Source organism: Oryctolagus cuniculus, chromosome 15 (genome assembly GCF_051225735.1).
Source record: "Oryctolagus cuniculus isolate XC-2025 breed Fujian yellow rabbit chromosome 15, ASM5122573v1, whole genome shotgun sequence".
NCBI lineage: Eukaryota > Metazoa > Chordata > Mammalia > Lagomorpha > Leporidae > Oryctolagus > Oryctolagus cuniculus.
The window spans coordinates 93,735,546-93,757,133 of NC_142881.1; the positions used below are offsets into that span (position 1 = coordinate 93,735,546).

Here is a 21,588-nt window from a genome sequence, read left to right on the forward strand (position 1 = left end):
TCCAGGTCTCCTACATGGGTTTTGGGGCTCAAGGACTTGAGCCATCTTCTACTGCTTTTCCAGGTCATAGCAGAGGGTTGGATTGGAAGTGGAGCACCGGGGACTTGAACCGGTACCCATATGGGCTGCTGGCACTGCAGGTGGCAGCTTTATCTGCTACACCACAGCGCTGACTGTGCTTTAAAGAAAAAAATAAAATACACTTTTTTTTTACTGCATTGCTGAAGGTAGGCCTAGACACAGGGATTCCTTTCAGTGAGGTCTGTTTGTTGAGTACTTATGAGATGGGCTTTCTATAAAGCTAGTTGCAAGATGGTGTTCTGAGAAAGCAGCAGCACCAAGGAAATCTGTGGAAACCCTGCTGCCTTTTAGAGTCACTGGTCCAGAATGAACAAAACATGAGTAGGAGATGGATGTGGTCCAATCAAGTCAAGTCGGACTCTAGTCGAGGAAACAAGGGATTCTCTCACTTCAAGTTGAGAGGACCTGACCAATGTGTGCCATGCCCAGGTGCCAGAGAGTTCTGTCAGTGTAGATTTTTAGCTGTGTTCACTGCTGCTATGAACATGTAGTTACTATTTGGGTCATGCACACTTGGTTGATATTTCTCTTTTGTAAGCCAAAAAATAAATATGCATTCAAAAATGTAGACTACCGCAAGAGCTGCACATCCTATGGGTAACCAGAACTTCACCTGGCAACAGAGCTGTAATTCATAAATATGCAAATATTATCCTCTGAGAATCTCTACTTGAAAAGGAAGAGGATCAAAACAGATAGTTTGCACAAGTAATATCTGGCATGAGAACTGTCCAAATTATATACGACAAAAGAAACTGTTGTTGAATAATTGATATTGACAGAATTTCAGAGCATTAATGGACACCATGTTTCCACTCTCCTTGTCTGCCTGAGGTCACAGAGGACTTGTCTCCCTGACAGCAGCTGCATTTTGAATTGCAGGACAATCTTGGGGTATTTGCATAAAATTTGAACACCTCCATTCTGAAATGTAAACATCTCATACTTGGCAGAGTCATTGATGTCTCCTAAAGCGATTCCAACACAGCCAAGGAAAGGTTCAGTTGTCTGGAGTTCTCCACTGAAGACCTCACTGCCAAGCCCCACCTTTGCATTTTAAAAGCTGTGGCAGGGGCCAGTGCTGTGGCATAGTGGGTAAAGCCGCCACCTGCAGTGCCAGCATCCCATATGGCTGCAGGTTCAAGTCCAGGCTGCTCCTCCTCCCATCCAACTCTCTGCTATGGCCTGTGAAAGCAGTACAAGATGGCCCACATGGGAGACCAGAAAGAAGCTCCTGGCTCCTCATTTTGGATTGGCGCAACTCTGGTCATTGTGGCCATTGTGGCCACCTGGGCAGTTAACCAGCTGATGGAAGACCTCTCTCTCTCTCTCTCTCTCTCTCTCTCTTTCTTCTTCTTCTTCTTCTTCTTCTTCTTCTTCTTCTTCTTCTTCTTCTTCTTCTTCTTCCTCTGTGTAACTCAAATAAATAAATGAATCTTTAAAAAAAAAAAGCTGTGAAAGACTAGCTACAAATACTGGCAAATTTTCAGATTCCCTTAATTGATACCATCTTTAATTCACATTTACAGGAAAAGGTTGTGTTTTAAATGTAATTATAATGAGCTACTTATCAGCAATTTCTCTTTTATCTTTGTCATTTTATTATTGCTCTGACCAAACTACTGATTTCTCTTCACAGTAGTGACAATATATTTTATATCATAAGGTGTATATCACTTTTAAACTTTCTTTTCTTTGAATTTAGACATATCACTTATGAACATCTTTAATATCTTAGTTGATGGCAGTACCTACACTGTGAAGCTGAGTCATCATCTTCCTCAAAGTTCTATAAGTTGTCCTGATGATGTTCATATACAAAATTTCTCAGGGCTATCTTTGTCAAATGTAATCATTCACAAGTACCAGGTAATATACTTAGTACATTTCTTGATTGTTATGGAACTTTAAACTTCACTAGATTTAAAAGCTAACATATTTTGAGCTAATTCTAATAAACAGCACAATCTTTGACTTATAATTTTATTGTTTTTAAAAATATTTCTTTTTTAAAGTATTATAATAGTCTATTTTTCACCAGCTTTCCCAATATCTCATTGTCTGTCTATTATGGCTCCTACTGAATTGCTCATTTCTACTCACAGTAATCATTTTATTTCATAAAAATCCAACATATTTATTACTGTCTTTAAGATTACCATCACCTGTGTTTTTCTTTAATATCCCAGTGTATTCCAGTCCTGCCACTGTGAATTCATGGTCATGTTGGTTGAGTGTTCATTATCAGGTCATGAAGTCCATCAAAATTCTCTAAGTTGTGCTAGCAACCGTCATGCACACATGTTTTCAGAGACATCATAGACCCACATGATAGTCACTTTTTTCAGGTAACATTTTTCTTTTTTATATTTCATGGAATTCTAAACTTCCCATTAATATATGAAAATTTCAGTAGAATGAATTAAAAATCCATCTTTTTAAAAGATTTCTCTGATAAGTGTATGATCTTCATTTGATTTACATTTTGTGAAAAATTTTTTTATTTTCCTTTTTTAAGGTAATTTTAAGGTAAGTTTTTAAGGTAATTGTTATCATTTCCAGTAATTTCCCTCATGTCTGCTTGTCATTCTGCTATTACTTCTAGAAAATAATTGTCACTTACCCTGGTTACAGTGTATTTTATTTCATAACACCTGGATCCTCCTGTATCCTTGGTATCCCATTTAAAGCTAATCTAACCACTGTGAACTTGAGGCCATCTTGGTTGCTTTTTTTTTAAAAGAAACTTTCAATGGCCACAAAGTTGCATAAACTTTTCTGACAATTTTCATGTATACAATTTTTCAGAGACTTCTTAGGCAAATTTGGTAATTCTCCCTTTCCAAGTATCATATTTGATGGCAATTATGAATTTTTCCAGAACTATGACATTTATCTTTGATTTCTGAAAACATCAATAGTGTTATTCAAGTTACTGACACTTTTCCTTTGTGGTTATAATGGTATTTGATGTGGATTTTTATTTAAATTTTGTGAAAATTTTTAATTTATATTCCTTCTTAATGTATTGTAATTTTTTAGTTTTCAACAATTTCATTTTATCTGTTGGTCACTCTATATTGCTCCTACAAAATTGCTCACTTCTTTCAAAGTGATCAGCATTTATTTATTTCATATTATCTGCATGCCATTTCATCTGTTTTATAAATTGTAGTTAATACTAATACTCATATATTAACATCCTAGTGCAAGTCAATCTTAGCAGTAGAATCCCATGACCATCTTGGTTGGCTTTGTTATTTTGAGGTCCCCAACTCCATCACAATACAACTGTTCCTGGCTACCATATTATTTTTCTTTTCTTTTTTTTTTTTTTTTGACAGGCAGAGTGGACAGTGAGAGAGAGAGACAGAGACAGAGAGAAATGTTTTCCTTTGCCATTGGTTCACCCTCCAATGGCCACCATGGCTGGCATGCTGCAGCCGGCACACTGCGCTGATCCAAAGGCAGGAACCAGGTGCTTATCCTGGTCTCCCATGGGGTGCAGGGCCCAAGCACTTGGGCCATCCTCCACTGCACTCCTGGGCTACAGCAGAGAGCTGGCCTGGAAGAGGGGCAACCGGGACAGAATCCGGCGCCCCAACCAGGACTAGAATCCGGTGGTCCAAGGTGTCAGGGAGGGGACAAGGCTTTGGGGGTCTTGGGTGCCAGGGAGGGGCCTGGGAGTCAGGTTCCCGGGTACCAGGGAGGGGGCTGGGTGTCTGGGGTTCTGGGTACCAGGGATGGTGCTGGAAGTTGGGAATCCCAAGTGACAGGGAGGTCTGGGTGTCAGGGCCATGGGTTCCATGGAGGAGGTTGGGGGTCCAGAGTGCCAGGGAGGAGCTGGGTGTCCAGGGTCCTGGGTGCCAGGGAAGAGGCTGGAAATCATTGGTCCTGGGAGTCAAGGAGGGAGCCAGGCATCGGGGGTCCAGGGTGTCAGAAAGGGGGCCAGGCTTCCGGGGCCCTGGGTGCCAGGGTGGGGGCCAGGCATCAGGGGTCCCAGGTACTAGTGAGGGGGCCGTGCATCTGTGGTCCAGAGTGACAGAGAAGGGCCGGGCTCAGGGGTCCTGGGTGCCAGGGAGGAGGCTGGGCATCAGGGTTCCCCAGTGACAGGGAGGGGCCGGACATCAGGGGTCCTGGGTACCAGGGAATGGGCTGGGCGACAGGGAAGGGGCCGGATGTTGGGGATCCAGGGTGCCAGGGAGGGGCCCGAAGTCAGGAGCCCCAAGTGACAGGAAGGTCCAGGTGTTGGGGGTCACTGTTGCCAGGGAGGGTGTTGGGGGTAATGGGTGCTAGGGAGGAGCTGTGTGTCCTGGGTCCCGGGTGCCAGGGAAGAGGTCAGGCGTCTGGGTCCCAGGTGCCAGGGAGGAGGCTGGGTGGCAGGGGTCCCTTGTGTCAAGGAGGGGGCCAGGCTTCGGGATCCCAGGTCCCAGCAGGGAGCCAGGCATTGGGGGTCCCAGGTACCAGGGAAGGGGCTGGGTGTCAGGGGTCTGGGGTGCCAGAGAGGTGCCTGGGTGTCGGGGTTCCAGGGTGCCAGGGAGGCGGCCAGGCGTCAGGAGTTCCATGTGCCAGGGAGGGGGCCAGACATTGGGATCCCGGGTGCCAGGGAACGGACTGGGCATCAGGGGTCCCTGGTACCAGGGAGGGGGCTTGGTGTCTGGGTTCCTGAGTGACAGGGAGGGGCCGGGTGTCGGGTGTCATGGGTGCCAGGGAGGTGGTTGGGGGTCCAGGTGCTAGGGAGGGCCAGGGATTGAGGGTCCTGGGTGCTAGGGAAGAGGCCAGGTGTCGGGGTCCCGAGTGCCCAGGATGGGGCCGGACGTCGGGGGTCCCGGGTGCCAGAGAAGGGGTCAGGGGTCCCGGGCAGCTTCCACAGGTTCTGCTTACCACCTGTCGGGACTCACCTTGTCCAGGTCCTCAGCTCCTGGGTGCCCGGCAACCCCTAGGGCGCAAAAGTGGAGAGCACAGACCCCGACTGGGCTCTGGAGCTTCGGGGTAGTGCTGCCCTCTCCTGGGACCTCGTTCCACCAAGGAACTCTAAGACCACTGTGGCATCAAGATCCCTCGTGATGACATCACCGTGCCTGGTTGGACGGGGGTGCACACAGCGTCACAAAAGACGCAGCCAAAATCAGCATCCTCCAAGGCGTGGCTCCCTAACCGGTTTGTGCTCCGAGTGAATCAGATGAGATGGGAAGGGGCTCCCTCCCCTCCTCCCGGGATCCTTGCCCCTTGGTTCACCTGCCACCAGCTGGGGTCGCCCCGGGGTCACCCCGTGCTTCTGGAAGGCAGATCCTGGATGCAGCTAGCAGTCACCTGCTTCAGGTGAGTTAAAATTCTGCTTCTTGGTTTAGGGACTTTCTCTTTGTCTTCATATTTCTGCTCATTTTTCTGTTGGGCCATTTGTATCATGTTTTAATATTGATTTGAAGAATGCTTAAAGGCATCACATAATTGAAGCCTTTTTTTTTCTCCTGTCAATATATGTTTTCGACTCTGCCTACTGACCTTTAATATCTTCTATTTGTTTCTTGCCAGTGCTTGGTAATCTAGTGGATTTTAAAAGTATCGGTCTTTCCTGAAATCTCGTTCAATCCATTTGTCAGTTTTTGCTTTTAGATGTTATGGATTCTCTCTAAATAAAGATCTCCAATATACTGAGATTTTATTGCTTAGAAATTGATCTTTACACCTTATTTTTTCCTTTTGTTCTTTTGCCCTCTCCCCTGACTACTCCTCCAGTAAGAAGCTGCAGACAAAAATACAGAAAAGAAAAAGAAAAGGAAAAAGAAAAGGAAAAAGAAAAAGAAAAAGAAAGGGAGGGAAGGGAAGGGAAGGGAAGGGCAGGGCAGGGCAGGGCAGGGCAGGGCCACAGTGAGGATTTTAGGCTAACTCTATGCTAATGAAGACAAGTGCATGTGTGAATTTCATATGCCTGACTTTCCAGTATAAATATATTAATTCTATTTGGAGTAAATGCGGATGGAATAAAAAAAGATGAAGTTGGAGACAGTGGAGTCAGCCAGTCTAGGTTTCTTCAGGGAAAAATCTGTCAATGATCCCGTATTAATTGTGTTGTTTGTTGTAGGATCCTTTTAAACACCTTGATCAGAGTAAGGAAGCCACAGTTTATTTTTACTAAAAAACTAGCAAGTTTTATTTAATTACATGCTAATTTTTTAAATGCTTTTCAACATTCAATCTAAATGGTCATGTGATTTTCTTGAATTTTTCAACTACCTGGACAATCTACATGGCTTGTTCAAAATGTTAACTGCCTCTTACATTTTTTCTTATATCTCACTTGTTATTAATTTTATTTTCATTTGTATATCATTTATTATAAAACTATTCAGGAGAAATGCATGTGTTTTTAAAAGACAGGCTTATATTTAATTCATATTTCAAGTTCTGATCAATTTGCATCATAATCAATGTAATGCTGGCTTTCTAAAAACTGTGAAAATATTCTGTGCTTATTTCTACCCTAGTATGTCTGGGAAATATGTGTGTCTGGTTTTTTTCTTAAATGTTTGGAATATTTTGTATTTCTATAACTGAAATTTTGTATCTGTAACTTTTTATTTATTGGTAATCTTCAAATTATGTTTCAACTTGCTTAGTTTAATTTGGAGTTTTCCTATTTTATAATTGTTATATTGGATTTGGGAAATTTATATTTGTGTTGTGGGAATTTGATTTCCAAAGTGTAGCTGATTTTTGTCTCTGGTACAATTTTTACTCCTGAGTTTTACAAAAATTTTTTCTAACATCTTGACTAGGCTATATTCTCTGTAAAGCATTGTTTTAATACCTGAAACTGGACATTAGTGTTACTTTCCCTGTGTTTCCTTAATTACTTTTATTCATTCTGTTAACATTAAAAATACATCCGTGTTTGTGGGACTTTTTTTATTTATCTTTTATTTAATGAATATAAATTTCCAAAGTACGTCTCATGGGTTACAATGGCTTTCCCCCCCATGCCGTCCCTCCCACCCACCACCCTCCCCTTTCCCACTCCCTCTCCCCTTCCATTCACATCAAGATTCATTTTCGATTATCTTAGTATACAGAAGATCAGCTTAGTATACCTTAAGTAAGGATTTCAACAGTTTGTTCCCACACAGAAACATAAAGTGAAAAATAATAGATGATTTTTTTTTAATGATGATGAAATCAGATCAGACCTATTGTCATGTTTAATCCCAGTGAGAGTCAAGTTGGGAATTGATAGTTTCTTTTTTTTTTTTTTTAACAGAAGATCAGTTTAGTGTACATTGAGTAAAGATTTCAATCGTTTGCACCCCCATAGAAACACAAAGTGAAATATACTGTTTGAGTACTCGTTATAGCATTAAGCCTCAGTGTACAGCACATTAAGGACAGAGATCCTACATGAGGAGTAAGTGCACAGTGACTCCTGTTGTTGACTTTACAAATTGACACTCCTGTTTATGGCATCAGTAATCTCCCTATGCACCAGTCATGAGTTTCCAAGGCTATGGAAGCCCCTTGAGTTCTCCGACTCTTATCTTGTTTAGACAAGGTCATAGTCAAAGTGGAGGTTCTCTCCTCCCTTCAGAGAAAGGCACCTCCCTCTTTGAAGACCTGTTCTTTCCACTGGGATCTCACTCACAGAGATCTTTTTGCCAGAGTGTCTTGGCTTTCCATGCCTGAAATACTCTCATGGGCTTTTCAGCCAGATCCGAGTGCCTTTAGGGCTGATTCTGAGGCCAGAGTGCTATTTAGGACATCTGCCATTCTATGAGTCTGCTGAGTATCTCACTTCCCATGTTGGATCACTCTCCCCTTTATTTATTCTATCGGTTAGTGTTAGCAGATACTAGACTTGTTTATGTGCTCCCTTTGACTCTTAGTCCTTTCATTATGATCAATTGTGAACTGAAATTGATCACTTGGAATAGTGAGATGGCATTGGCACATGCCACTTTGATGGGATTGAATTGGAATCCCCTAGTATGTTTCCAACTCTACCAATTGGGGCAAGCCAGCCCGAGCATGCCCCAAATTATACATCTCTTCCCTCTCTTATTCCCACTTTTATGTTTAACAGGGATCACATTTCAGTTAACTTTCAACACTTAAGAATAACTGTGTGATAATTACAGAATTAAACCAGTCATATTAAGTAGAACAGACAAAAAAAAATACTATGAGGGATAATGTATTAAGTTGTCCATTAGCAGTCAGGGCTATGCTGATCAAGTCACCATTTCTCTTAGTGTCCATTTCACTTCAGGAGGAATCCTTTTTGGTGTTCAGTCAGTTGTCACCGATCAGTGAGAACATATGTTATTTGTCCCTTTGGGACTGGCTTACTTCACTCAGCATGATGTGTTCCAGATTCCTCCATTTTGTTGCAAATGACTGGATTTCGTTGTTTCTTACTGCAGTATAGTATTCTAAAGAATACATATCCCATAATTTCTTTATCCAGTCTACCGTTGATGGGCATTTAGGTTGGTTCCAGGTCTTGGCTATTGTGAATTGTGCTGCAATAAACATTAGGGTGCAGACCGCTTTTTTGTTTATCAATTTAAACTCCTTTGGGTAAATTCCAAGGAGTGGGATGGCTGGGTCGAATGGTAGGGTTATATTCAGGTTTCTGAGGAATCTCCAGACTGATTTCCATAGTGGCTTGACCAGTTTGCATTCCCACCAACAGTGGGTTAGTGTCCCTTTTTCCCCACATCCTCACCAGCATCTGTTGTTGGTAGATTTCTGTATGTGAGCCATTCTAACCGGGGTGAGGTGAAACCTCATTGTGCTTTTGATTTGCATTTCCCTGATTGCTAGTGACCTTGAACATTTTTTCATGTGCCTGTTGGCCATTTGGATTTCCTCTTTTGAAAAATGTCTATTGAAGTCCTTGGCCCAACTCTTAAGTGGGTTGTTGGTTTTGTTTTTGTGGAGTTTCTTGGTCTCTTTGTAGATTCTGGTTATTAACCCTTTATCTGTTGCATAGTTTGCAAATATTTTTTCCCATTCTGTTGGTTGTCTCTTCACTCTCCTGACTGTTTCTTTTGCAGTACAGAAACTTCTCAATTTGATGCAATCCCAATAGTTGATTTTGGCTTTGACTGTCTGTGCCTCCCGGGTCTTTTCCAGAAATTCTTTGCCTGTGCCAATATCTTGAAGGGTTTCTCCAATGTTCTCTAATAACTTAATGGTGTCAGGACGTAGATTTAGGTCTTTAATCCACGTTGAGTGGATTTTTGTGTAAGGTGTAAGGTAGGGGTCTTGCTTCATGATTCTGCATGTGGAAATCCAGTTTTCCCAGCACCATTTATTGAATAGACTGTCCTTGCTCCAGGAATTAGTTTTAGATCCTTGATCAAATATAAGTTGGCTGTAGATGTTTGGGTTGATTTCTGGTGTTTCAATTCTGTTCCATTGGTCTATCCATCTGTTTCTGTACCAGTACCATGCTGTTTTGATTACAACTGCCCTGTAGTATGTCCTGAAGTCTGGTATTGTGATGCCTCCGGCTTTGTTTCTGTTGTACAAGATTGCTTTAGCTATTCGAGGTCTCTTGTGCCTCCATATGAATTTCAGCATCATTTTTTCTAGATCTGCGAAGAATGTCTTTGGTATCTTCATTGGTATTGCATTGAATCTATAAATTGCTTTTGGGAGAATGGACATTTTGATGATGTTGATTCTTCCAATCCATGAGCATGGAAGATTTTCCCATTTTTTGGTATCCTCTTCTATTTCTTTCTTTAAGGTTTTGTAATTTTCATCGTAGAGATCTTTAACGTCCTTGGTTAAGTTTATTCCAAGGTATTTGATTGTTTTTGTAGCTATTGTGAATGGGATTGATCTTAGCAGCTCTTTCTCAGTCATGGCATTGCATGTGTATACAAAGGCTGTTGATTTTTGTGCATTGATTTTATATCCTGCCACTTTGCCAAACTCCTCTATGAGTTCCAATAGTCTCTTAGTAGAGTTCTTTGGATCCTCTAAGTACAGAATCATATCGTCTGCAAAGAGGGATAGTTTGACTTCTTCCTTCTTGATTTGTATTCCTTTGATTTCTTTTTCTTGTCTGATGGCTCTGGCTAAAACTTCCAGAACTATGTTAAATAGCAGTGGTGAGAGTGGGCATCCCTGCCTGGTGCCAGATTTCAGTGGAAATGCTTCCAACTTTTCCCCATTCAATAGGATGCTGGCTGTGGGTTTTTTATAAATTGCTTTGATTATATTGAGGAATGTTCCTTCTATACCCAATTTGCTTAGAGTTTTCATCATGAAAGGGTGTTGAATTTTATCAAATGCTTTCTCTGCATCAATTGAGATAATCATATGGTTTTTCTTCTGCAGTCTGTTAATGTGGTGAATCACATTGATTGATTTGCGAATGTTGAACCATCCCTGCATACCAGGGATGAATCCCACTTGGTCTGGGTGGATGATTTTCCTGATGTGTTGTTGTACTCTATTGGCCAGAATTTTATTGAGGATTTTTGCGTCTATGTTCATCAGGGATATTGGTCTGTAATTCTCTTTCAGTGCTGCATCTTTCTCTGGCTTAGGGATTAAGGTGATGCTGGCTTCATAGAAAGAATTTGGGAGGATTCCCTCTTTTTCGATTGTTCTGAATAGTTTGAGAAGAAATGGGATTAGTTCTTCTTTAAATGTCTGGTAGAATTCAGCAGTGAATCCATCTGGTCCTGGGCTTTTCTTTGTTGGGAGGGCCTTTATTACTGTTTCAATTTCTGTCTCAGTTATGGGTCTATTTAGGTTTTCGATGTCTTCATGGTTCAATTTTGGTAGATTGCATGTGTCCAGGAATCTATCCATTTCTGATAGGTTTTCCTGTTTGCTGGCATACAGGTCCTTGTAGTAATTTCTGATGATTCTTTTTATTTCTGTGGTGTCTGTTGTTACGTTTCCTTTTTCATCTCTGATTTTATTGATTTGGGTCTTTTCTCTTCTTTTTTTAGTTAGTTGGGCCAATGGGGTGTCAATTTTGTTTATTTTTTCAAAAAACCAGCTTCTCGCTTGGCTGATTTTTTGTAATGTTTTTTTTGGATTCAATCCTGTTAATTTCTTCTCTGGTTTTAATTATTTCTCTTCTCCTACTAGATTTGGGTTTGGTTTGCTGCAGTTTTTCTAGATCCTTGAGGTGCGCTGAAAACTCATTTATTTGGTACCTTTCCAATTTCTTGATATAGGCACCTATTGCTATAAATTTGCCTCTCAATACTGCTTTTGCTGTATCCCATAAGTTTTGATATGTTGTGTTGTTGTCTTCATTTACTTCCAGAAAGTTTTTGATTTCTCTTTTGATTTCTTGAATGACCCAGTGTTCATTCAGGAGCATGTTGTTCAGTCTCCATGTGTTTGCATACTTTCTGGGGTTTCCTGAGTTGCTAATTTCCAGCTTCATCCCGCTGTGGTCTGAGAAGCTGCATGGTATGATTCTAATTCTTTTAAATTTGCTGAGACTTGCTTTATGGCCTAGTATGTGGTCAATCCTAGAGAAGGTTCCATGCGCTGCTGAGAAGAATGTGAAGTCTGTAGATGTAGGGTTGAAAGTTCTGTAGATATCTGTTAGATCCATTTGGGCAATAGTGTCAATTAAATCTGCTGTTTCCTTGTTGATCTTCTGTCCGGATGATCTGTCTATTTCTGAGAGTGGAGTATTGAAGTCCCCCAGTACTATTGTATTGGAATCTAAATCTCCCTTTAAGTCCCTTAACATATCTTTTAAATAGACCGGTGCCCTGTAATTAGGTGCATATACATTTATAATAGTTACATCTTCCTGTTGAATTGAACCCTTAATCATTATATAGTGTCCCTCTTTGTCTCTCTTAACAGTTTTTGTATTAAAGTTTATTTTGTCTGATATTAATATGGCTACACCTGCTTTTTTTTGGTTTCTGTTGGCATGGAATATCTTTTTCCAACCTTTCACTTTCAGTCTGCATGCCTCTTTGTTAGAGAGATGTGTTTCTTGTAGGCAACAAATAGTTGGGTTGTGTTCTGTGAGCCAGTCAGCCAAACGGTGTCTTTTAACTGAAGAATTCAGACCATTAATGTTCAATGTGACTATTGATACGTAGTGACTTTGCCCTGCCATTTTCCCGGAAATATTTTCTAGTATATGCTTTGAGCTTCCCATGCTCTTTTACTGGTAGGTGTTCTTCCTTTCCCTTCTTTCATATTGATGGCCGTGTTTCTGTGTTTCTGAGTGTAGCACATCTTTAAGTATCTTTTGCAGGGCCGGACGAGTGGCCACAAAGTCTTTCAATTTCTGTTTGCTATGAAAGGTCTTTATTTCACCTTCATTCACAAATGAGAGCTTGGCAGGATATAATATTCTGGGCTGGCAATTTTTCTCTCTTAGCACCTGTGCTATGTCTCGCCATTCCCTCCTAGCTTGTAGGGTTTCTGATGAGAAGTCAGCTGTGAGTCTGATTGGAGATCCTCTGAGAGTAATCTGACGTTTCTCTCTTGCACATTTTAGGATCTTTTCTTTATGTTTCACTGTGGTAAGTTTAATTACCACGTGTCGTGGTGAGGATCTCTTTTGGTCATGTTTATTGGGGGTTCTATGAGCTTCCTGTACTAGGATATCTCTGTCCTTCTCCAAACCTGGAAAGTTCTCTGCTAGTATCTCACTAAAAAGGCCTTCCAATCCTTTCTCTCTCTCCATGCCTTCAGGAACTCCTAGAACTCGAATGTTGGTTTTTTTAATAGTATCCTGTAGATTCCCAACAATATTTCTCAGGTTTCTAATTTCCTCTTCTTTTCTTTGGTTTGACTGTATGTTTTCCTGTGCTCTATCTTCTAAGTCCGATATTCTCTCTTCTGCTTCACCCATTCTGTTTTTAAGGCTTTCTAATGTGTTTGTCATTTGATCTATTGAGCTCTTCATTTCATTTTGATTTCTCTTGACTATTACACTTTCCTGTTCTACTAGTTTCTGAGTTTCATTTTGACTCTTCCTTAAAATTTCATTTTCACGAGAAAGATTTTCAATCTTGTCCATTAAGGATTTCTGTAGTTCAAGGATTTGCTTTTGAAAACTTCTAAATGTTCTTATCATAAATTTTTTGAAATCCGTATCTTGCATTTCTTCTATCTCATCATCTTCATACTCTTGGCTTGGGGTGTTTTGCTTATTTGGAGGCATCATAGTGTCATCGTTGATCTTGCTCCCTCTATTTCTGTGTTTGTTACTCGGCATAGTTAATTCTTCTTGCGTCACTGTGCGCTTTTTTTTTCTTTTTTTTTTTTTTTATACTGTGTCCGTGTTAAGTGGACTGCCTGCTGTTGGGAGGAGCCTTGGAGGCTTGAGATGGGTGCGGCCTGAGAGCTCTGCCTGGTTCTTCCTGGTTAAGGGTGTGCAAAGGTGACACCCTCAGGTTATGCGTGGTAAATCTCTCTCTTTTTATTTATTTATTTATTTTATTTATTCAGGGGGTAAATAACACTGCAGGGCAGGGCTGTGCAGAATTGATGGTATTTAGCTTCCAGTCTTTGGCTCCTCTGGACTCCCACTGGGTTGCCTAGGCTACTGAATTGTAGTGACTCAGTTCCTTAACTCTCCCCCATTGATATGTAAATCCAAAGAGGAGGCCTGCTCTTTGTCTCTTGGGAATTCTTCAAGTCTTGTGGCCTTGTAACCTTTGCAAGGTTAGGGGGAAGAGAAACCCCGAAGCTTTTTTTTTTCCTTCTTTCCGGTAGTGAGTTTGCTGCACTTTCCGGCCCCCCTCTAGATTCTGACCCCCGTTTCCCCACCAATGTCTCGGGTTATTGAGCTCACCTCCCCTTCCAGCGCCAATGTGTGGACTCGGAGCCCTGAGCGTCCCAAGTCTCCCCGCTGTTTTCTGTGTGGCATGCACTCTCCTTTCATGTGGGACTTTTTAATAAGCATTTCACATTACGGCATATATACACTATGGAATACTACTCAGTGGTAAAAAAAATGAAACCCTGTCTTTTGCATCAACATGGGTGCAACTAGAAACCATTATCCCTAGTGAAATAAACCTGTCCCTAAAAGACAAATACCATGCTTTTCCTGATCTGTCATAACTAACAGAGCATCTAAAATGTAATCTATAGGAGTGAAATTGACATCTTGAGCTTTGATTATTGTTTACAGCCCTTGTTTCTGTAGTTGAGGAATTTTTTTCTCCTCATACTATTTGTTGAACTCTTTACTTACTGTAGGGTTAATCTTCTGAGTATAAAGAAAACCAAAAAAATAGCATTTCATATCTTCTGTTATCTTTTTGCTTGCCTTTATTGTATGTACTTTCATGTTTTTTTTTCTTTTTAATTGTTGAAAGGGAATTGTGATGATTGATTTTAAGTGTTTTATTCTAATGTAGTCACTTATGGCTATAATTTCTGTATCTATCCCAGCCCATGGATTTCCTCTTCTCTTTCCAAACCCTGTGTGTGCAGACCCTGTAGGCCTCCCAGTGTTTCCACTTGCATGTGCATATGGGCTACCTGTGTTCCCATTCCTGTGCCTGATACACAGAACAGATGTGATACATATTCAATAGAAGCCACATTCACAGTTTTAATTTTGATTTTTTCATAGCTCATAATCTGTGTTATGATACTCTCTTGCAATTCTGGGCGGTGGTAGCAAGTCACAGCTCCCCATCATCAGCCAAAAGATCATGAGGTCAAGCAAGTGATTCTTTATAATGTGCTGTGTTGTTGAGCTCTAATGTTCAGTTAGACAAATGTATTAAAAGATTTTTTTTATGATTTTTCCAAATTCTTAAAAAAAAAGCACAATGGTAAAACTGAAACCAAGGAGAAATCCTGAGGACCTGTCAGAGACAAAGTAGAACAGGGTAATGCGAAGTCCTGCGGTCTTTGGGCACATTGGCTTTGACAACTACAGACACACACACACACACACACACAAACTCACTTACCCACTGAGCACATCTGTAGAAAACATTCTGTGTTAGGAGAAGTAGGGTAAGGTCAAGGGATCAGGACATACTTGCATATTGGACCAGCCTCCCTTAAGGCTCACCAGCTTGTCCAGCATCCAGCCCCTGAGGCTGTCCAGACTTTGCTGTGAGAGACTGGAGTTAAAAATGTAGTTCCAGCCCATAGACATGAGGATGCTCCCCACTTGGTTATGCACCTGTGCCACAGACCCCTCACAACTCCTACTTGTCTGCCATCTCCTTATTCTCCTGGATGATGTCTTGGGGATTTTGGATGAGGGTTTTATTTTTGCTTTCTTCTTCTCCATTTTGTGCTGACCTTTGTCTTTCCTTCTTAGATTGCTTCTCCTTGTTTTCAAGTTGCTTTGACCTCCATCCTTAATCTTCACCGTTCCCAAATCCCCTTATGGCTTGTCCTTGGATCCGTGGGAGTCAGGGGACCTTTCTTTTTTCTTTGCTGTTACCACTTGTACTCCTTTTTTATTTTCCCTTGGAATCCTAGAGGCATTTTCTTGGGAACCAGCACCATCTCCACCTTCCCCAGCCATCAGCTTCTGCTTCTGCTTGCTTCTGGGGGCCTTCATTGCCAACAGGACCATGAAAGCTCCTGCTTTGCAGCTCCTGCAATCATTCTTGCTGATCTTGGCAATGTCCATGGCCTTTTCCTTTCCTGCTTCAGCAGCTCCATCAGGACCTTCCCCACCAAGGCCTGCATCTGATTTCACTCATGAGCTAGGTTTTCCCAGGAGGTGATGGGAACTATTGATTAGAAGGATTGTGGTTCAGAGGCCCATGACCCATTTCTTGAGTGTCTGAGCTGTGGTGCTTCATGTGGCCTCTTTTCTACTTGCATTGAGAAACATGATCACTGTTGCCTGTTGGGACTGAGTCTGCTGCTTAACATCTAGGGAATCTGGTGTCCAGAGTAGAGGGAACTGGAAGGTTGATGCCTGGCCTGGGAGAAGCCTTTGACACCAGATAACAGGCCAGGGTAAGCCTAGGGTTCCTCTCTGTAATCAACTCCCTCTCAGCAGGGTTTGACCCCAAGCTGGGGGCTGAGTTGGCCATCTGGAGCCCTTCCCTCCCTGAAGAACTGTTTCTGCTCTTCTCACTATTGTCTGAGCTCACAGGTCTTTGGTTTTGGGGTTCCCTGAGGGAGGGACTCTGGCCTGCTGGCCCTTGGTTTCACCTAGCTTTTTGGTCACTGTTGCCTGGACAGGGACACTCTGGAGTTTCATCACAGGGAATTTTCCCACAGCACCATCACCCCCACTTGAAGACTGGCAGTAGGTGGCTGGGGCTCACTTCATTTCTGGAGAAGGAGATTCAGGATAGCTTGGTCAGAAGAAAGGAAAATGGACTCTGGCTTGCCTGTTTGTCACCTGCGTGGCTGTTGCCTCCTATTTATTGCCTCTGATACTCAGTGAGACTCCTTGTTGGTGCTAGCCCCAGGGACTGTCTTGGTGGGCAGTGGGCACTGCACTGGTTTTGATGGCAGGAGCCAAAGTCTGCACTGTCAGGATCATGCCTCCATTCATACTCTTTGTGAAGCTCCTGGCCATGCTCTCTGAGGCCTATGCATTCCTCAGGATGCTCCCACATTAGAGTTGCACAGGGGTAGCATCTGGACCAGTTGGGTTATGACTAGGGTCATCAAAATCAGAGGGGTGTAATTACCTGGCTCAAAGAGAACTCCAACTCCTCATCACTGCTCTCTGAAGCTGCTTTGCCTCTTCTGTCAGGGTTCTGGGATCAGGGTCTTTCTTCTGGAAGTGTGGGAGTTACTGTCCTTGTCACAGAAGACATGGTCCAGCTTCATGGCTGCAGGTGTTTCTCCTTCAATGTCTGCCTCCTCTTCATTGCACCTCTGAGTTCTTCCAAATCAGAATTCAGGTTGTAGGAACTTGGCCACACAGTTACAGAGTTCAGTATATAGGCCCATTCAGAGCCAATGTGGAGTAGTAGCATGGAACCTGGATTCAATCGCCTGATTTTCAATCTGGCTCTTTCATTTACTTGTTCCTTAGATTATTTAATGAGTCTCAATTTTCTCATGTGTAAAATATCCATTTTGCTTAAGGTTTTTTTTTTTCATAAAAGGATGTTGTATAATATCAAATGCTTTCATATGGCTTTTATTCTTCAGTTTGTTAATGTGACCTATTATGTTTATTAATTTGTGAATGTTGAACCATCCTTGAATACCAGGTATAAATCCCACTTGGTCTGGGTGAATGATCTTTCTGATGTGGTCTTCTGATTTGATTAACTAGAATTTTTTGAGGATTTTTCCATCTGTGTTCACCAGTAATAATGTTTTATCATTCTCTTTCTTTGTTCTATCTTTTTCTGGTTTTGGAATTAAATGATGATGCTGGCCTCTTAGTAGGAGTTTGGGAGGATTCTGTCTATTTCAATTGCTTTAAATAGTTTGAGAAGAATTGGAATGGATTTGAGAAGAATTGGTAGAACTTAGCAGAGAAAGCTTTGTAGGTAGGGCCTTTGTTACTGATTCAATGTCTGTCTTAGTTATTGGCCTATTTAGGTTTTCTGTGTCTTCATGACTCAGTTTTGGAAGATTGTATGTGTCCAGAAATCTATCCATTTCTTCTAGATTTTCCAGTTGGTTGTCATATACCTTTTTGTAGCAAATCACGATGGTTCTTTATCTGTGATATTCATTGAAACATCTTTTTCATCTGATTTTAATATGGGTCTTCTCCCTTTACTGATTAGGAAAGTTGTGTATCATTTTTTTAACTTTTATTTAATGAATATAAATTTCCAAAGTACAGCTTATGGATTACAATGGCTTCCCTCCCATAACTTCCCTCCCACCCGCAACCCTCCCCTTTCCCTCTCCCTCCCCCTTCCATTCACATCAAGATTCATTTTCAATTCTCTTTATAGACAGAAGATCAGTTTAGCATATATTAAGTAAAGATTTCAACAGTTTGCACCCACATAGAAACACAAAGTGAAAAATACTGTTTGAGTACTAGTTATAGCATTAAATCACAATGTACAGCACATTAAGTGCACAGTGACTCCTGTTGTTGACTCGACAAATTGACACTCTTGTTTATGGCATCAGTAATCACCCTAGGCTCTTCTCATGAGTTGCCAAGGCTATGGAAGCCTTTTGAGTTCACCGACTCTGATCATAGTTAGACAAGGTCGTAGTAAAAAAAAACAGCTCATTTCACTGATCTTTTGTATCCTTTTTGGCTTCAATTTGATTATTTATTCTCTAATTTTAATTATTTCTTTCTTCTAAGTTTGGGTTTGGTGTGTTCTTATTATTCTGTGTCCTTGAGGTGCATTCTTAGATCATTTATTTGATGTATTTCAAGTTTGTTGATGTAGGCACTGGTTGCTGTAAACTTCCTTCTGAAATCTGCTTTTGATTTTTCAATTCCTGGGTCTTCAATCTGCTGGCTGTGTGATCCTGGGTAAGTAATCTAACCTCTTTGAGAGCTCATGTGCTTATTTATAAAAGTGAATATGACAGGATTATGAATTGCAAAAAAAGTATGTGAAGTCATTATCTTAAAACCACATTAATGCCTTAAAACTGCAATAGCAATTATACGCAAGTTTAAGCAAAGATAAACTCAGAATGGTAGAAATTCTTTTAGAAAGCAATTGAAGTTATTAAATAATGCAATACATACGTTCTAAGAAGTAAAGGAGTGAGTGCAAGAGCTGAGATGCCTGAGAAACCCCTTGCAGAGAATGGTTTAAGGGAGTGGAAGCCTGTGTTGGATGTTAGCAGAGGTCAGAGAGGTAGTAACATGGTCTAGGGGACCAAAGAGCATTGCCAGGTGTAGAGCTGGGACAGTGACAGCTAAGCTGGAGGTAGGCTGTTTAGAAGGAAAGTGAGTGGGGCAGAGTGAAGGTGGCTAGGATTCAAGGCCAAGAATTTGGACTTCATCTTGTTTATTGTGGGAAGAATGGGACATCATGAAACCAGAGTTTTTAGGTTTTCATGAAATGTGGCCCATGGAGAGTGGGGGAAGAGTGTGGAATCTGTGTTCTAGGATCTTGTGTTAGGAGGGAACCCCTTGGCCTGATGTAGTGAGGAGAAGAAGCAGGCAACAGTAAAAGTCAAGGGTAGAAAGAACCTGAATAGGTAGGAGGGTGAGGTCTGATGCTGCAGGCAGCTTGGGGAACTAGCACTTGGGTGAGGCTCTCAGCTGGACAGGCAGTGGGTCATGAGAGATTGTTGGGCCAGAGGTTTCCAGAGTGAGGAGAGGCAGTAATCAAACTGCAGAGAACTGAACAAAGTACCTGGATGAGAAAATTTGTCAATTTATTTCTCATTTATTTGTCAATTTATTTCTCATTTTGACAAGTATTTGTCAGTGATGGGAGTGACATAGGCATCAAGTGGGAGTTCTTTCCACAAGAGTTTATGGATCAGTTTTGGGAGATACAGATGAATGGGAGCAAGGGACACTTGGTACGTCACCTACTATGTGAGTATGGGTAGAGTAATCTACACTGAGGTTCAAGTGTTGGGGCTTAACTGCTTGGATAGTTAAGAGTTGGATTCCTCATGTCAGCTGAGGGATCTTAGTTGAAACTAATGACCCTCTCCTTTTGCTCATCTAGAAAATGGGCAACAGTAGCATGACCCTCAGAGGGAGATTGGGAGGCTTCTATGTGTGAAGACACTTGGTACACATGGGGGTTCCTACAGGCACATCTGTATGCATGGATGCATGCCTGGTACACAGAAGTGTTCACACAAGCACATGTGTGTGCAGCTATGTGCCTAGTACACAAAGGTGCTCACACACACACATGCATGCAGACACATGCCTGGTACACAAATGTATTGGCACAAAGACATGCATAGATGTGTGCCTTGTACACAGAAGTACTCACCTCTGCACATGAACACACAGTTAGTTGTATGCCACATACACAAAGGTGTTCACACAAGCATATGTGCATGCACAGATATCACCCTGGTACACAGAAGGTGCTCCCGTGTACACATAAATACACAGACATGTGTCTGGTACACAAATGTGTTCACACAGACATGTGGATGTGCAAATGTGTGCCTATTGAACAAATGTGTGAGCACATGCACATGTACATCCATGTACATCCATGGATGTTTGCCTGATACATAGAAGGTAAATGAGTTTCTTAAAAGCCATGAATACTTTTTAATGTAAGTTTGCCTCATGTAATACTTGTGCCAAAGTATTTTTTTGTTTGAAATTCAAATTTAACTGGAATTCTGTATTTTATCAGCAATCGTATGTGGTTCCTGCGATCCATGGAATAAAAGTTCACATAACTACTCACATTCTGGTTAGTGACGACTCTTGGCAGTAAACATTTTGTTCAATGCCAGGCACTAGGAATAATCTTTCTTTTTCAATGGTTTTTTTTAAACTAAGAATTAAGAAGTGACATACCTCACTAGTTGATGATATTTCTCATTTTATTGCAAACAACAAATTATATATCCCTAGTAAATCCCATTTCCTTGACACCTTCTTGGACTCTTACACATTTTGGGATGCCAGGAACAGAGCTAGAGGGGACTATAGCAAGCAAGCAGCTTGTACCCCTTTCCCTCATGTTGCCCTAAAAAGTGAGCATGCCAACCATAGCAGTTCAATCATTCTCCCAGAAAACAACATCAATGCCTTCTGTTATAATTCAGAATCCAGAGTTGTTAGACTTCATATTGCACAATGTGTTTTCCCATCTGATAGTTCCTTTGTACTTTATTTTTTTAATTCTTTATCCCAGAAAGGTTTATGTAGGCAGTTTCTGAGAGGACTTAAACTGTAAAATCATTACATTGAAAAAACTGATCTCTCTGCCTAAGAAAGAATGGTGAAACAATCCATGGAGTGTCGTCCAGTTGGAGGAGGTCCACACAGGAGTCCATTACCAGATGACAGCACTTTGTTAATCTCAGGAAAGCACTCCCCTTAGGGGGATTTGAGGAAGGCATCATCTGTAATTAGACAACCCATAGGCAGGTGTCAGACATGTCCTAGAAATAAAGCAGTGAAAGTGACTGGGTCTTTTCTTTGCCCATTTCTTTCATTTAGTCTTGCACACTCCCTTTAATATTTCATTGACCTAATGGAAACAAAGGCCAGTTGCCCCAACCTCAACTCATTGTCATCTTTTTCTCTGGATTCTCTCAGGTTGTCCTTGAATGTTTTACTCCAGAGCCTGAAAATCCTTTAGAAACACAGTTTTATTTTTAATTTTAAAAAATTTTTTTTTTATTTTTGACAGGCAGAGTGGACAGTGAGAGAGACAGAAAGGTCTTCCTTTTCCATTGGTTCACCCCCTCAGGGGCTGCTGCAGCCAGCGCGCTGCGGCCAGTGCACCATGCTGATCCGATGGCAGGAGCCAGGTGCTTCTCCTCATCTCCCATGCGGGTGCAGGGCCCAAGGACCTGGGCCATCCTCCACTGCACTCCTGGGCCAGAGCAGAGAGCTGGACAGGAAGAGGAGTGACTGGGACAGAATCCAGCGCCCCGACTGGGACTAGAACCCAGGGTGCTGGTGCT

The 21,588-nt window shown here is 41.7% G+C and overlaps 1 pseudogene; it reads right to left on the reverse strand.

The window, feature by feature from the left end:
* Positions 1 to 526: 526 nt before the first annotated feature.
* LOC149122199 (inducible T-cell costimulator-like) lies at positions 527 to 15,343 on the reverse strand (annotated as a pseudogene).
* Between the last annotated feature and the right edge of the window lie 6,245 nt (positions 15,344 to 21,588).